Source organism: Triticum aestivum, chromosome 2A (assembly GCF_018294505.1).
Source record: "Triticum aestivum cultivar Chinese Spring chromosome 2A, IWGSC CS RefSeq v2.1, whole genome shotgun sequence".
Classification (NCBI taxonomy): Eukaryota; Viridiplantae; Streptophyta; class Magnoliopsida; order Poales; family Poaceae; genus Triticum; species Triticum aestivum.
In genome coordinates, this window is record NC_057797.1 from 206,245,042 (window position 1) to 206,252,485 (window position 7,444).

Here is a 7,444-nt window from a genome sequence, read left to right on the forward strand (position 1 = left end):
AGACAACATAAATGTGAATTATTTCATGCCCTGTTTTCTTCCCTACTATCCATTGCACCTGTCTATCTTACAATGTCTGTACATTCAATTACTTTTCTTGTTTATCAGCCATTTCAATTGGAGGGAGTGATGGCAGTATCTGTGGGAGTAAAAACACGGTCTTCAGAAAAGATCGTGCTACCTGTCGATGCAGATAGAACCACGGTTGTACTTGCCCAAGAACCAGCCCCACCACACATAACCCACACTCATGCAGATTGTACCCCTACCCAGTTGGACAGAGAACCAGCTACACCCCTTCTAACCCCAACCCCAGCAGATAGACACCCAGTTCCCGTTGACACAGCACCGTCTCCACCACAGAGCACCCAAACACGAGCAGTTAGTAAGGCAACTGCAGTGCCCAAATCACGAGGACCACCACTCCGAACCCGAAGTCAACGCTTAAAGCAGAAGAAGAATTGTTCTCAGGTCAGGTTCCGTAGCTATGGTTCATACTACTTTGCTCTTGCATCACTGTATTTACTGATACCAACTAATTTCAAATTTGAAGGATGCAATTGAAACTCCAATGGCGCAACAGGTATGTTTTAAACCTGTTTCTTCAACGTGTTTGGCTGTTTGCTGTTGTAACTTGCTCTATGTTGATTTCAGTTTCAATTGAATAAACAGTTATGTTCTCATGCCATGCACATTACAAGTGTTGTTATTGCTGTGTAGTTTCCCACACTTATATTCTGTCTATGCTGCTTTGTCTTAAATAGATATGATTCGAACTGTATCTATCTTGATTTGGCAACATAAACTAGAATGATATAGACCATACAGTGACCATACTACATAGATATATGTTTGTTTCATGCTGTTATCCTGTCCACCTTACTACTGAACTGGTTTACCAAAATGAGTTTCATATACTACATTGTAAACCTGAGATGTGTTTGTTTGTTTCTCTTTTAGAACGCGGATAAAATATTGGAGAAGAGTACCCTGTTATGCAATGGTAAAGGAAGTAATGCAGATAAGGTTCAAGATAGTGAGACATCCATGTTGGTCTCCAAGAAAGCTCATAAAAACTATATTGAAGACACTGAGACAACCCCAAGTCCTGTCTTCATGTAGTGTTCGAGTTATTGGCTACCACTGCTGGCACCAGCTCTTCGAACTCGTTGCCTGAATCAGTTCGGCTTCTTGAGTCTCAACTTCAAGTTGAAAGACATCGATCAGATGTTATGCGATAGGAAGCCGAAGGACTGAGGAAGTCCCTGCAGAATTCAGATGCATACTTTCTGTAGCAACAGCAAGCGCTAGAGGACTTAAGCGCCAAACAAGAGAAAGTTAATAAGCTTGCTAAGCATCTTGCCAGCATTATGGGTACCCAGGATATTGTTTCTTGAGCTCTTCTGAAGTGGTTTCAGATCTGGACTTGTTTTGCTGCGGCTTTTATATGTTGTTGTGTTCCCTATATTTGCACTGGTGGCGAACTTAGATGCCCAGTGGATGTAATATGTGTAATAGCCGTGATAGCCTAGTGTAAGTTGCTTGCTTATTTATTTCCTTGTTGTCTTGTTTCTTTGTTTGCTTGTAGTCAGTGTAGTTCTTTTTCTGCGGTTTGCTAGTGGCTGCAATAACCTATTTTTTAAAACTAGGCCACAATAACCATGGGCTAATATTTACTGTAGTGGCACTGGGCCTCCTACGAGCCGTAGAAACAGTGGGCCTTCTACGGGCCGTATAAATAGTGGGCCTTCTATGGGCCATAGAAACAGTGGGCCTTCTACGGGCTGTAGAAACAGTGGGCCTTCTACGGGCCGTAGAAACAGTGGGCCTTCTACGGGCTGTAGAAACAATGGGCCTTCTACGGGCCGTAGAAACAATGGGCCTTCTACGGGTCGTATCATCAATGGGCCTTATACGGGTCGTATGATCGATTGGCCAAACATGGGCCAAACAGACTGCATTCTGGCTGTAAACGGGCCAGAGTTGGAATCGTCCGTTCATGGGCCGACCATAACGGGCCATCGTTAATAGGTCGTATTTGATGACGCTATGAAAATGGCCCAACGTATTAACGGACCACAAACGGGCTGACTGTAACCACGGGCTGAATTTGGCCCACAAGCAGAAAATGACAGTAACGGGTCGTAAGTAAAAGAATGCTGGAAAATAGCCCAAGAATAAATGGTCTCTGAGAAGGCCGAAAGATAACATGGGCTGGAAACGGCCCAATGGAATAATAGGCCGTTAATGGGTATAAAGTGATACACTGTTCTTTACGGGCCAGTTTCACAATGGGCCGTTAATGGGTGTAAAGTGATACACTGTTCATTACGGGCCAGTTTCACCACGGGCCGTTAATAGGCCAAGAGTTACATAGGGCCTCATATGGGCCGAAGGACGTCATGGGCCATACATGGGCCAGAAGTGAAAACGGGCTAGAATCATATTGGATGGCCCAGATGACGCTACTGGGCCTAATTCGAATAGGGCGTAACGGGCCTTGGGTTAGCGGGCTGTAAATGGGCTATATGCAAACAGGCCGTTAACAGGCTTTCCATGGGCCGACCCGCCACCTTTTGACCAAGTCAAACTGGCCGGCCTTTTCACAGGAATGGGCCTCTGTTTGGCCGTGCCACGTGTCGACGTATCATAGGCGCCTTCTGTCCAATGAGTGGATGACACCTATCCCAGCGATGAGCCGACACATGTTTCCTCCAGCCAATGATGATTTTACACGTGGAAAATCCCCATTGGCCGGGGCTGTTAACGGGTTATCGGATGCAAAACCCGACCCGATAGCTTAACGGTGTTCCATTACGGTGGATGCCACGTGTCGGTCACCCTTGATGAAAGCACTTCTGTGACGCGTGATTTATCGTCATGGAAGTGGACACTTCCATGATGATAATTTTGGTAATGTCATGGAACACTTCTACGACAGCACAGGTATGACTATCTTGATTCTATCATAAATTTGTCATGGCTGTAAATGCATGATAGAAAACGGGGCCTACTGTGACAAACACGTATCATCACGGAAGTGTATTTTTTTGTAGTGCGAGGACACTGGTCGGATGTGATCCGAGCTGTGTTCGGATTCTGGCTGAGTAGACTTATTGGCTTTCGGGTCCATGCGAGGCCCAAGTTTTGAGCCCTCGACAGATGCCTATATAAAGTGGGAGTGCGGCACACTCATGCGATTGATCGCTTCGGCGCTGTCACTAGGGTTTGTATGTGTTGCGAATAGACACCTCCAGTCGTCGCCGGTTGAGTGATCAGACCTAGCAGTCCGCTGCACGACATTCCTCCTGCACGCGCGGATACCGTTAGAGGTGGTGCACTTGTGCCGCTCCGGCGAATCTGTGTGTGGGAACCGACGACCGGCTGTTCGAGGGAGGTCGGACGAGGAGGAGACGATCCACACAGACGCGCTGCCCCAACTCTTCTTCCGCTGCACGGCACTACGCCTCTAGTGGTAACGATCCGTGATCCATCTCCCATAGCATGTTCTTGGTTGTTCTGTGCTACCTCTTGAGCATACGTTGGTTTTCCCTTGAAGAGGAAAGGGTGATGCAGCAAAGTAGCGTAAGTATTTCCCTCAATTTTTGAGAACCAAGGTATCAATCCAGTAGGAGACTACACGCAAGTCGCCTAGTACCTGCACAAACAAATAAGAACCTCACAACCAACACGATAGAGGGGTTGTCAATCCCTTCACGGTCACTTACGAGAGTGAGATCTGATAGAGATAATAAGATAAATATTTTTGGTATTTTTATGATATAGATTGAAAGTAAAGATTGCAAAGTAAAATAGATGGGAAACTTATATGATAGAAGATAGACCCAGGGGCCATAGGTTTCACTAGTGGCTTCTCTCGAGATAGCATAAGTATTACGGTGGATGTACAAATAATGTTGACCAATTGATAGAAAAGTGCATAATTATGAGAATATCTAGGCATGATCATGTATATAGGCATCACGTCCGCGACAAGTAGACCGAAATGATTCTGCATCTACTACTATTACTCCACACATCGACCGCTATCCAGCATGCATCTAGAGTATTAAGTTCATAAGAATAGAGTAACACGTTAGGCAAGATGACATGATGTAGAGGGATAAACTCAACAATATGATATAAACCGCATCTTTTTATCCTCGATGGCAACAATACAATACGTGCCTTCCTGCCCCTGCTGTCACTGGGAAAGGACACCGCAAGATTGAACCCAAAGCTAAGCACTTCTCCCATTGCAAGGAAGATTAATCTAGTAGGCCAAACCAAACTGATAATTCGAAGAGACTTGCAAAGATATCAACTCATGCATATAAGAATTCAGAGAAGAATCAAATATTGTTCATAGATAATCTTAATCATAAACCCACAATTCATCGGATCTCGGCAAACACACCGCAAAAAGAATTACATCGAATAGATCTCCAAGAACATCGAGGAGAACTTTGCATTGAGATCCAAAGAGAGAGAGAAGAAGCCATCTAGCTAATAACTATGGACCCGAAGGTCTGTGGTAAACTACTCACACATCATCGGAGAGGCTATGGTGTTGATGTAGAAGCCCTCCGTGATCGAATCCCCCTCCGGTAGATCGCCGAAAAAGGTCCCCAGATGGGATCTCATGGGTACAGAAGGTTGCGGCGGTGGAAAAGTGGTTTTGTGGCTCCCCTGGATGTTTTCAGGGTATAAGAGTATATATAGGCAAAAGAAGTAGGTCGGTGGAGCTGCGAGGGGCCCATGAGGGTGGGGGGGCGCCGCCCTACCTCGTGGCCGCCTTGCTGCTTCCTTGATGTCCACTCCAAGTCTCTTGGATTGCGGTTGTTCCAAAAAAGATCCTCGCGAAGGTTTCATTCCGTTTGGATTCCGTTTGATGTTCCTTTTCTGCGAAACACTGAAATAGGCAAAAAAACAACAATTTGCATTGGGCCTTCAGTTAATAGGTTAGTCCCAAAAATAATATAAAAGTGCATAATAAAGCCCATTAAACATCCAAATAGATAATATAATAGCATGGAACAATCAAAATTTATAGATACGTTGGAGACGTATCAAGCATCCGCAAGCTTAATTCCTACTCGTCCTCGAGTAGGTAAATGATAAAAATAGAATTTTTGATGTGGAATGCTACCTAACATAATTTTCAATGTATTTCTTTTTATTGCGGCTTGAATGTTTAGATCCAAAAGATTCTAGACAGAAGTTTAATATTGACATAAAAATAATAATTCAAGCATGCTAACCAAGCAATTATGTCTTATCAAAATAACATAGCCAAGGAAAGCTTATCCCTACAAAATCATATAGTTTGGCCATGCTTCATTTTCGTCACACAAAATGCTCCCATCATGCACAACCCCGATGACAAGCCAAGCAATTGTTTCATACTTTAGCATTTTCAAACTTTTTCAACTTTCATGCAATATATGAGCGCGGGCCATGGACATAGCACTATGGGTGGAATAGAATATGATGATGGAGGTTGTGTGAGAAGACAAAAAGGGAGAAAGTCTCACATTGATGCGGCTAATCAATGGGCTATGGAGATGCCCATCAATTGATGTCAATGCAAGGAGTAGGGATTGTCATGCAACGGATGCACTAGAGCTATAAATGTATGAAAGCTCAACAAAAGAAACTAAGTGGGTGTGCATCCAACTTGCTTGCTCACGAAGACCTAGGGCATTTTGAGGAAGCCCATTATTGGAATATACAAGCCAAGTTCTATAATGAAAAATTCCCACTAGTATATGAAAGTGACAACATAAGAGACTCTCTAGCATGAAGATCATGGTGCTACTTTGAAGCACAAGTGTGGAAAAAGGGTAGTAACATTGCCCCTTCTCTCTTTTTCTCTCGTTTTTTTCTTTGGGCCTTTTTTCCATTTTTTATGGCCTTTCTCTTTTTTGAAGAACTTTCCTCACATGGGACAATGCTCTAATAATGAAAATTATCACACTTTTATTAACTTACAACTCAAGAATTACAACTCGATACTTAGAACAAAATATGACTATGTGAATGCCTTCGGCGGTGTACCGGGATATGCTATGAATCAAGAGTGACATGTATGAAAGAATTATAAAGGTGGCTTTGCCACAAATACGATGTCAACTACAAGATCATGCAAGGCAATATGACAATGATGGAGCGGGTCATAATAAACGGAACGGTGGAAAGTTGCATGGCAATATATCTCGAAATGGCTATGGAAATGCCATAATAGGTAGGTATGGTGGCTGTTTTGAGGAAGATATAAGGAGGCTTATGTGTGATAGAGCGTATCATATCACGGGGTTTGGCTACACCGGCGAAGTTTGCACCAACTCTCGAGGTGAGAAAGGGCAATGCACGGTACCGAAGAGGCTAGCAATGATGGAAGGGTGAGAGTGCGTATAATCCATGGACTCAACATTAGTCATAAAGAACTCACATAATTATTGCAAGAATCTACAAGTCATCAAAACCAAGTACTACGCACATGCTCCTAGGGGGATAGATTGGTAGGAAAAGACCATCGCTCGTTCCCGACTGCCACTCATAAGGAAAGCAATCAAAGAACACCTCATGCTTCAAATTTGTCACACAACTTTACCATACGTGCTTGCCACGGGACTTGCCAACTTCAACATAAGTATTTCTCAATTGCAAAATTACTCAACTAGCACAACTTTAATATTACCATCTTTACATCTCAAAACAACTAGTAAGAATCAAGCTTCTCATAACATTTAATGCACTCTATATGAAAGTTTTTATTATACCCATCTTGGATGCCTATCATATTAGGACTAATTTCATAACCAAAGCAAATTACCATGCTGTTCTAAAAAGACTCTCAAAATAATATAAGTGAAGCATGAGAGATCAATAATTTCTATAAAATAAAACCACCACCGTGCTCTAAAAAGATATAAGTGAAGCACTAGAGCAAAATTATCTAGCTCAAAAGATATAAGTGAAGCACATAGAGTATTCTAATAAATTCCGATTCATGCATGTCTCTCCAAAAAGGTGTGTACAGAAAGGATGATTGTGGTAAACTAAAAAGCAAAGACTCAAATCATACAAGACGCTCCAAGCAAAACATGTATCATGTGGTGAATAAAAATATAGCCTCAAGTAAAGTTACCGATAGATGAAGACGAAAGAGGGGATGCCTTCCGGGGCATCCCCAAGATTAGGCTTTTGGTTGTCCTTGAATTTTACCTTGGGGTGCCTTGGGCACCCCCAATCTTAGGCTCTTGCCACCCTTGTTCCGAAATCCATCAAATCTTTACCCAAAAACTTGAAAACTTCACAACACAAAACTCAACAGAAAATCTCATGAGCCTCGTTAGTATAAGAAAACAAATCACCACCTTAAGGTACTGTAATAAACTCATTCTTTATTTATATTGGTGTTAAACCTACTGTATTCCAACTT